Source organism: Lathamus discolor, chromosome 1, assembly GCF_037157495.1.
Source record: "Lathamus discolor isolate bLatDis1 chromosome 1, bLatDis1.hap1, whole genome shotgun sequence".
Lineage (NCBI taxonomy): Eukaryota > Metazoa > Chordata > Aves > Psittaciformes > Psittacidae > Lathamus > Lathamus discolor.
This window is the reverse complement of record NC_088884.1, coordinates 154,960,769-154,971,546: the sequence shown is the minus strand read 5'-3', so window position 1 is coordinate 154,971,546 and position 10,778 is coordinate 154,960,769. Positions and strand designations below refer to the sequence as shown.

At 42.7% G+C, this 10,778-nt stretch overlaps 1 long non-coding RNA gene across 1 annotated transcript; it reads left to right on the top strand.

Moving 5' to 3' along the window:
- Positions 1-1,225: 1,225 nt before the first annotated feature.
- Positions 1,226-10,384, top strand: LOC136004038 (uncharacterized). The gene is made up of 3 exons (XR_010608214.1): positions 1,226-1,586; positions 2,712-2,788; positions 3,037-10,384. It is a non-coding gene; the product is annotated as an uncharacterized LOC136004038 (long non-coding RNA).
- Positions 10,385-10,778: the final 394 nt, after the last annotated feature.

The following is a 10,778-nucleotide window of genomic DNA, read 5'->3' as shown; positions in this document are numbered from 1 at the left end:
TGCGGGGATCCCTGGATGAGGGCGGGGAGCGAGGATCCTACAGCGGAACAGCGGGCTGGGATCAGCGGGTTGACAGACTTCTGTCACCTTTGAAGCCATTTAATGAGTAAATGTGCTCCCTTCCAGCTCCCCCCCTTTCTGCCTCATCTACTCTGCTCATCCTCAAGCGGGTCAGCTCTGGGGAGCGAAGGGGCAAAGGGGCTGTTTTTGTCTCTGGTCGGGGAGCCGATCCCAGCCCTGCTCCTTGCAGCACCCCGGCGCACAGCAATGTTCCTGCTTTGTAAAACTGGCCACCCCAGTGTTCCCGGCTGTTTTCCAGGGATGAACCTGTCGGTCCTCTCTTTATTCCCTTTTCTCCACCACCGAAAACGGCCACCTCTCAGTCGCCGAGAGCAGTTGGGGAAACGCCCAGCAGAAATTCAGGCAGACCTATGTCCCCTCTCTCAGGGGACAGGACCAAGGGCACCCGCTGACAGCCACAGCCAGTGTCAGTGAGGACGGTCCCGGGGAGCTGGGTCACCCCTAAGAAGCCCGAAGCCTCCCAGGGCTAGGGTCGGCAGGGAAAGCCCCAGTGGCTGCTGCTTATAGATGGGTAACATGCGGACGTTTTCGGGCGGCCCCAGCCAATGTTGCAGAGGTACCGGGTCAGAAGAGGGGCAGCCCGGGACAGGTGCCCCAAAGCACTCGGGGAAACGCCGCTTGGATGTTCAAATAAACTAAAATGTAAAACCAAGCAGACAACCATCCCCCATCCCTCTGAAGGCGGTGGATAAGAACGAAACGCAAAGAGGGACCCTGCTCGAATGGGTGAACGTCCGTTCTGTTTGCCCCTTTGCTGTTAATTCACTTTCCAAATGACGTTCGGGTGTACTGCCGCGAGGAGCAATAAGTCTTTCATAACCTTCCTGACTTTTCCTACTGGCCGACACAATTCAAGCACTCATTCTTCATTAAAAGAAAAACAGAAATCCCAAAATATGTGGAATTAAGGCTCTCACGGGCTTTACGATGGCATATCACCATCAGCAGCACCCTGCTATCGAGAAGACCTACAGCAGAGATCGCTAGTAGTTACTTTTCCTGAGGGAACCTTCTCTCTTTAAGGACAAGCAGGCTAGTAATTGAAAACTTCGTGAAGCCACATGTAGTTTTAAATAGGCATCGCCGTTAACAAGAACAAACCCGGCGCTAAGAGCCCTTAAATACCGCGCTAATAGTCCCCACGTGGGAAGAAATCTCCAAGCGTTACAAATTCAGTTTAACGACCAGAAAGCTGCCTGGGCTGTGCTGAAACGCGAAAATTTCCTTCTCCGAGTTCCCTGCCTTTGATTTATTTTTCATGGGAACGTAGCGCTAGAAAATCACAACCAGATGTACCTAGGCGCTTTCTCTGCTGAAATTTCCCCCCTTTTAAGTAGAAGACAAACAAAATCACTGAAATAGTTTAGGGTTTGGTTTTAGCACGGATGTAATTGCAAAAAGACGGGGCAAAGCAGCAGCAGTGTATCAAAGTGTCGGCTTTAAGAGTGGCTTTGCAGGAGCAGGGAAAAGACCAGGCGTGAGAAACGAAGGGACTTTTTTCCCAGGTAAGAAATCTTTTGCCTAACCGTAAGTAGGGACGTTGTAGTGCTTTGAAAATGTTGAACAAAACACATCCGCTTCGAATATGTTTTATAAAGCTTATTAGTAATTACTTCTTTTCCTTGAGAACTTCATCTGGAGTGGAGTCTGGAAAGGGAAACAAATATGGCTGTTCTAGCTGCTTGCTCTCATTTGTGATTTTATTCCTCGATTCTACCATGTATTCCATATAATAAGAATAAATAATGATAGGACCGTTCATCTCCTCTTGATGACACAATGCAGGATTCTCCTGGCACAGTAATTTGGGCGTGCATGTACCTGTATAGGTTTATTTAAAGATCTCCTTTTCTTTCCTGACGAGAGACTAACAAATTGCCTGAGCAGTCGCCTGTAAACAGAGCACAGAGCTGTCCATGCTTTAGTATCGGGTATTATAATACAAATCCAATCCTTTTCACTTTGTATTATTGGAAGAGGTTATTGGGAGCTGGCTTTTGTTGGAGGAAATCCCATTTAAAAATTGCTTTATAGGCCATTTGCTGCAATCCTCGACATTGATCTCATTACAGCTCCCTCTCAGTGCTGTTTATAAATCCTGGTATTTACCAGCCCTTGGCAGGGGTGCCTGGTGGCACTGCTTGTTGGGAGGAAGTTAGGGAATGGCGGTTAGGTGCCAGTTTCTGTGTAGTTTTGTCTGGAGGAAACATTAGTATTTATAGAAACAGTCGACCAGAAGTAAATCTTGTGTAATGATTCATTCAGTACAATCTCCTAAACCTTGGGGCTGTCCGTTTTGCAGAGGATGTGGGTTTCTGTGCTGGAGACTTCTCACGCAATGGCCTAATTCAGCCAGGCAGGGAGAAGCCCCCCTCTAAGTGATGGGTTAATTGTCAAATTTAATACTCTCAAGGAATATGAATATGTAAATTGATAGAATTAATCTCATTTTTAAACTGACCCTTAAAAAAAAAACTGAAGAGATACTATTCTGGAATGTATCTCTGTGCTTCCAACTGTGGTTATGTAGCTGATAAGTTACAGCATCTTTTATTAGCGTAAAAGGTATTAGCAACTGTACCAATAAAAGGAAGAGTTAAAACTTAAAGCTCAGTTTTTTCTTTAAATAGGAAGTTGCAACCCATGTGTTGGATGGAGGTGGAATGAAATGCAGTGATGAGAGCACTTTTCACTTCTGTAGTATCAGGTAAAACCACAAATCAAAACCAGGCTGAATGTTCCCCTAAAACTCCTATATTTATTTAATGGCAGCTGGGTCTAGAACCAGAGAAATATGTGAGAAATATTTGACTTCTGAAACAGATAGTATTATGAACACTTTAAACCCATTTCTGAATCACAGTAATAATAATAGGATTATCCCAATGGTTATGTTTAAAAGGATTCATGTAAGGACAGAGCTGGTAAGCAGAATAATACTTTTTATCTCCTTAGAATGTCTGTCCCTGATGCCCAAGCCCTTAGTGGGATTTGCCTGTTGCAGTGCTGCCAAGTTGATTTGAGGTTACAGATCTTCAGAGTAATTGATGTTCCAAATCCTCCCAATTCCAGAGGAATTCAGGTTTCCCAGCCAGCACCCAGGAAAAAAACAGACTTTCAGGAAAATCAACAAACTGAACAGGAAGACGCCTCCATCTCCTATTTACAAGATTTCAGGAGAAGGCCAGGCCTGACAATCCGTACCATATGGGGTACCTCTAGGGACTCCTTTTTCCTGGTGTGTCATGTTTGAAACAGCTGATGTATTTTACCCAATTGCTCAGCAATTAAAGCATGGTTTGAAGGTCTGAAAGAACAATTCTCCTGCTTGAATTGAAGCACAGACCTGCAGTGAAGGCTCTTGCATACCCTTGTAACTCTGCAACGGTCTAGGCTGCAGATTTATTTTTAGCACTACTGCGTTTAAGAAGATAAGTGAAGTAAAAAAAATGAGGCAAGACTGAAGCCAAGATCTCCTGAGTGTGAAGTCTGTCATTGGGTTGTTGTAGAGATTTTTCTCCACTTTTCTCCATTTTCAGTTTTTGTTCTCCCCCCCCCCCCATGCTTATTTCTTACACTGTTTTCTAATGCATGCTGATGAGACTCTCTATCAAATTAAATACTCCTGCATTATTATGCATTTCTCTGGAGATTGTCTGGTCCAGCCCTTCTGCTCGGAGCAGAGTAGGATAGAATAAGTTGTTGAATAGTTACATGGATTTTTCTGTATTTCTCTTTGTTCCCATTGCCTCCTGTCCAGCTCCGCCATCTTTACTCTTTTTTCTCACAGAAGTGTCACTCATGCATACTGATCAGATCCCCCTGAGCCTTCTCAGAGCTGAGCAGTCCCAGTTCTCAGCCTTTCCTCATATGACAGGTGCTTCAGTCTTTTAATCATCTTTGTGGTCCTTCACCAGTCTCAAGCCAGTAAGGTCATTTCTCTCATCCTGGGGTGTCCAGAGCTGAATCCAGTGCTTCAGATGCATCCTGCCATTGCTGGGCAGACGGGAAGGATCACCTTCCTTGACCTGGTGGCAACTTCCAGTTTAGGTGGGAATTGCTCCTGCATGTTCAGTCAGTGACTATATTTCTCCTGGGTCACCTACCCTTGCTGCTTCTTTTTATGTTTGAATTTCTTCAGAGCTCCTTGCTCACCCATGCAGGCCTGGATCCCTCCAGATGCTTTTGGGTGGGTTGGAATGTCAGTGGTAGGTTTCATATGGGAAGGGTCCAAGGCAGGACAGTTCGGGAAGCCCTGACCTACTAATTTAAACACTTTTTTTCTAGACACAGTGAGTCAGAGATGTAGGCAAGAGTGTCTCCTGATACAAGTATAATGCCTAGTCTGCTCTCTATGTATCCATTGGAAGCTAATGTTTTTGTTCCTGTACTTAACTACCTAAGCCAAAGAAATTAATTTATCTGCAATACATAGTGCCTTGCTGTGCTTACAGGGAGCATTCGTGTCCTGCTGAGCTGCTGCTTTTCTAGACTTTCTGTTCCCTGGTAAACTCAGGACAAATCCCCAGCTTCATATGCTCACACCTCACAGTAGCTTTATGCACAAGAGGAGTCTCACTGGAATTGGGCACAAAATATTTTATGAAGAGTCTGGCTGTGAATTCATAGCCTGTAGGTAAACGGCCTCTATGTCATGTAAGACAACTGTGAATTATTTTGTTTTCTTTCCTTTCTGTTCTGTTATTGTTGGTTTATATCCTTTATTATTTTAGATTACCTTTCACCATTCGAAAACTGAATCTTGTTGAATCTCTGAGTCACAGCCTCAGTGGCATTGCCAGTGCTTTAGCATCTTGAAATGTGTTTAAATTGCATGGGAAAATTATGCACATTTGCACTTTCATTTCAAGATAACTTACACGAATATGGAATTTGATTTGGAATTATTTTTATCTAGAGGTAAAAAACATTCCCAGACTGTAGCTTAAATTATGCAATCATTAAAAAGTGGGTTTTTTCTTTGAAAATCAGCTCTTATTTGTTAGTAACTAAGTATGTATACAGTGATTTGGGGAATATTATCTTTATTTTTTCTGTGAAGGGAGAAAATATCTATTGTTGTGCTATGCCAGAGAAATTGAAGTATGTTGGAAATGGCTTTTCCTGTTAATAGGAATACTTTACACAGTCCTGGCCAACAGTCTTGTTCAGTGAGATGAAGCAAGCAAAGCTGATTCAAAAGCTTCCACTGAAAGATATTCTGATCTTGTCTTTTAAAAATAATGATTAAAAAAAAGTTAACATCTATCCAAACACAGAATAAAAGGAGTGTTTATTCCCTCAACAACTTCCAGTTTAAATAATTCCGTAGTTCTCAGCAGAATCTGAAATCTCTGTAGCCCTTCAATTCACTGTCTGGATGGCTGGTGTTCCAGCAATGCATGATGCAATGGGAGCCACTTCAGCTTATCAATAAGGTCATTAAAGTGAAGCTGCAATATTGCTTTTGAAAGCAATATTACAGAAACCCCACAAAAGTCCACAATCCATAGCACCATAGCCCAGCAGTCTGCAGTGGCCACAGTGTCTCACCTGAACCTTTGTTCAAGCATGTCCATCACTTGAAGACACTCAGCTGCCTAATGGTTGACCTGGTTACTCTGTGGTTTGCAGAGAGAGCTCTGAAGGTTTTACTTGGCATGTTGACAGAAATACTTTATAGTGAATGGAAGCTCAGGAAGAGGGAAGGCTGAATGATTCTTACACCAAAGTAAAAGTTGTGTCTTCCAGAGGGTATCTGCCATTCCTGGGCTCAAGCGTGGCTTGCACAAGGAACTCTCATGTCCCAGGCTGACACCTGAGCACCCTTGTGACTGTACCTCAAAGAATTTGGTTGTTTTAGAAGCAGACATAGGGCATGCCTGCAGCTGTTCACTGCCTGAGAAAAGCACACACTTGAGCAGTGTCACGGTGAGATAAAGGCAGTGGTGTCTGGGGCTCTTCTTGGTCTGCTGAAGGATGCTGCCTGGCAGCATCCTAGGGCTGGCCAGACCTACCTTGGCTATGGTAAGAACCGCACAAGACATTTCCCAAAGTCTGTGAGCTGCTGGCAACCTAAATGCAGCGGGTCTTTCCAAGTTCATTGAAGTTCATACCTTTGGTTTGATTTATCTCTAGCCCCTTCCAGATACTACCCCATCAGCCTGGCCAGAGCAACTGCAAGCTCTGCCCAGGCCTCAAGGAGATACTATTTCAGAAGGCACCATGACCCAACCAGGATGAGAAACCATCCATTTCAGGAAGCTGAGAGCTGCAACCTTATATGTGCAATAAATGTGTGCATGAATCATCTACAGAAAAAAATAAGACTGGTTTGGCAAGATTATATCCTGCACAATTAGGAACAACTTGGTAACGAGAGATAAGAGATAGCGCTAGTATAAATGGTAAGGAATTGTCTGTTCTAGTATATGATTTCCCAAGAATCTTACAGTCAGCAGTATCACTTAAGTTCATCAACAATACAGTACACTATCTGTTGTAAGGTCACTGGCCTGATAGTACATGTAAGGGGGGAAAAAAGGGGATAGTTTTTTTTAATGTATGAGAGAAACTGAAATGCCTACTTTGGTAACCTTAGCTGTGGGCAATCCCTTTCTCAGCAGCCGAATGATGGGTGTGTTTCTTCCTCCACTTAAGCATATGTAGCAAAACAATACTCCTTCTGTTAGAGGGGCACTGCTGTAGAAGAATGAAAACTTAAGCTGTGTGGCCATTTGTTGCAGACATTTATAATTTCAAGTCATTGGGCTCACAGTCTTTGAACTATTAAGTCATTTCATGATCAGCAGGCTTGTAAGAGGAACTTTGAGACAATATTTATATCTTCCATTGTGGAAAGTAATTGGCACTTGGGCGTGGTAAGTAAGAATCCAGCACAGATTTAGAGAGGATTGATATGCCTGAAAGGATCAGAGAAGTGCATGAAGGTGTTTTGTTCTACCGGGTTGCAGAGGGGACTCTATAAGAAGGTGAACTACTGCAGAAGTGTATGAGAAGCAATCTTCAGTGGCTGGCACAGGGCTAGGCAAGGCAAAGGATGGAAAAATGCCAATATACCTTCTCATGCCTGGACACCTGTGGGAATTTAGAAGATAGATGGTTTGTTTTCTGCTAGCTGCCTTTCTACTGGTGCAAGATACCAAGCTGGGAAGGAAAAATAGCAGTGGATTCTGGGATGCTTCCCAATCCCACTGAATGCTGTTGTCAGCGCTCCTGCTTTGCCTTCAGTCCACCAAAGTCTTTTCCTTAGGAGATTTCAGCCTCTGTTCAGGGTGGTGTTAAATAAGACTCAAATATACTTCCTATATTTCCCTATGTAGTGTTATACTTTAGTCAAAATCAAGTGACTGACAAAAAGAGAATTATAAAAGCAAAAGTTTTGTGTTGTTTTCCAAAGCCATGCCTCACTTCTGCTGAACAAAATGCCTAAGAAAACTCAAGGGCCAGGTTTGTCTCCACAGCTGTCCCAAGCAGGCTGGGCAATGTGCTCCACACCAGGAAGAGATGGGGCTTGACCTGAGAGGAAAACCCTCCTGTTTTTCCACTGTTTCATATCAAGAAGTGCTAAAAGGAATTTTCCAGCTGTTGCTGCTAAATGCCAAAACTCACTGAGCTGAATTTATTCATCTACCTGACTGTATCTGAGAGCACAACCAGTCTGTCATCTCTGATCTTGCCTTTGCATATGATCTGCACATTAGGGCCATGGGTCAGGGAAAGAGAAACCAAATGAGCAGCATTTTTCAAAACCAGTTTCCCTGCCAATAAAATTGCTCAAGAATGATGCCTTAGGCTGGCTACCTCCTTCTCTGGATGAGCAGCTGAGAATTGCATTGGGGTTCCTCACCTTTGTTTTATGGTGTCTGTTCCTTCACTGCCATGGACAACATGCTGGACAAGAGACCTAGAGGCTGGTGTCCTCTTTGAAACACAGCTTATTTCTGACAAGTGAGTAATGGAGCTGTCAGCTTCCTCCTGTGCCCAAATCAAATGGTTTAACATCAGAGAAGTTTATATATTCCTTCAGTCTTCAGCTCACCATGAATCGATAATAGTTAGCTGTTTAGAAAGTGTTTAGGAAGAATTTAGAAGAAAGTGAAAGCCAGAATCTGTACTAACATAAAGCTCAAATTGGGTGTTCTTAAACTGAGCATCAAGAAAATAACATGAACAGCATCCACAAAGAAAACATGACATGTTGCCATGATCAGTAACAGTGCATCTGAGAGCATTTTTATCTAACAAGATGTTCTTCCTGGATTAGAGCACAGCAAAGCAATGCAGTACTTACCCCTAAGTCAAGTGTTCAGCATCCAAAGGTAAAATTCTTCTCTCCAGTGGTGGCAAAACTCTTCATCTTTAACAGGAGCAGGTGAGATCTGCTGTATCTTCCTTTTAAATCACCCCAAATGGTACCATGGTTACTTTATGACAACAGCAGAACGAATTACTTGTGTCAGTCTGTCAACCAAGTTCTTAATGGATATGTGTCCATAAAAAAACAAAAATCCCAATTAGTGTTAATTGGCATCCTTCTCTGCCATTTCTGTGGAGAACTCAGTAATGGGCGCAGGAGCAGGACTCCTTCTCTTTCACCCCAAGAAAAGTCCCTCCCCAGCCAAAGCTCTTGGTGTTGGCACCAGGAAGCTTTGTGACCATTACAGCTGCTATGTGCAGGACTTTAGCTCTTTTGGCTGGCACTGGGGTCCCATAGAAGATGAAACGAAATCCCTTGTGCTGTTGGCTGTTCTCATCCCCCCATCTGGGGATGGCGCTGGGGGCAGCTGTCTGGGTAGAGCATACTGACCTTAGACAACCTATAGCAGGAGAAAAGTGTTTCATTCCTGAAATAGGAAAGTAAAAAGCGGAGCGTGGAATAGCTGCTCTGTAGATCTTCCCTGCCTGCCAAACCTTCACCACATACTGGCTCACAGGAATCAAAAAGACTGCATTGCTAGCAATCACACTGTGTTTATTTACCCATATTTGATTATTTACTTCTTTTAAAAGCTTATTGTCTCCTTGACATCTACAAGATTAATTTAGAACCATGGTCTGAAAAGCGTGTAGTGTTACAGACACAGACTTAGCAGGAGAAAAGAGAAGAATGAGCTTAAAGCATCTTTCTCTGGGAAAAAGACTGTAGGGCAACAAAAAACCCATGTCAATTGCAGAAAAGCTGTTTTCATGACTGTTACAGGGACTGGCAGAGGCTCTTGAGTAACTTCTGGAAGTCTGTGGGAATGGTGCTCTTCCATCATTTGGGCGTCTTTATATTTTCAAAAGCTTTATAATGATGCAGAGCAGAGAAAATTGCATGAATAATGTTCTGTGGAGCCTAGCACTGCTTTTGGACACAACTGTGGGCTTGATTCACTTAATCACTTAACTTTAAGCATATGGTTAAGTGAAATGAGTGGGGAGGACCAGAAGTAGACCCTCACATCACGTCTGCTGAACACCCTCTTCTTTCTGGCTGCTGGCTGGCTCTGATCCCCCCAACTCTGAAGGCAGTAATGCCAGGGAGAGGGAAGATGAAACAAAAGGTGTCCCTTCCTCCCTGACTTTGGCTGTGTCCTGACAACAGCCGTGGTCTTTGCTTTTCCTCCTGCCTTTATGCTTTTTACTCCCTGGCATTGTGTTGATTATTGAGGGTTTTTTGTTTATTTTGTTACCTTCTAATTTGATTGTTCGATCTACTGTTACTCTTTTGTGTCCAACTGTGGCACTGCTAGTGCAATAAGAAGCAGAAGCTGAAATTTTATTCCCCTCCCTCCGTCTTCATCTTTGCATTTGCTTGTCTTGTAAGAAACAGAAATCTGGTTTCAGTTGCAACATAAGGTGTCAGCTTCCTTCTTCCTGCTCACAAATGAGAGTTAACGTTGATTCAATAGGACAACAGCAGTCTGTCAAACTGGACCAAAGAGGAAAAGATTAACATAAATGTCACTTAAATTGATATTTCTTGTGCTTCCTTTTAATTTGTATTTCTTAAAAAAGCCCCATCTCACACTGCCTTATTTAATGTTAACTGTTCCCACTGTAAAATTTATATAGTTTTATCTTTCCTCTTGCTCCAAGAAAACAATAGCTTAGACGTGCCGATTAAATACAGTTGTTATAATGTGTTTATAAACACCTTGTTGTACATTGATATATAGTTATACTGTAACTGCCATCCAGATATAAAAATTAACACATATAAACCAATGCAGGTGAAAGGCATTTGTAACTAATTCAATAAAAAAGAGTTAATTTACCTTCATGTTTTCTGTCTAATAACTTATATTAGTTATTACAAAAATATATTATTATAGTAAAAGGATTTAGAAATAACCATAACTCACCTTAGTTCTCTGAAATTCTGGGAGTCAAAGTGGGAATTCAGCGGGGCTCACAATTTTCCTTGCTGCTGTGTTGCAGCTGGGATATATCGAGTTTCTCACAGTTTTTCCCAAAGGTTGGCAACAGCATCATGACATAAAGACAATCTCTGCTGATTTGCTTCTTGTTTTCAGGAAGCCTCTGTTCCACGTCTCTACAAAAGAAGCACTAAAATCCATTTGGTCCTTGGGATTATTTTTTACCATGGCCAGACTGAACTTTCAGCAAGGCATTCATCTATCTGTTGAATATGATCTTCATAACAAAACACATATTAATTCTTTTTGTTT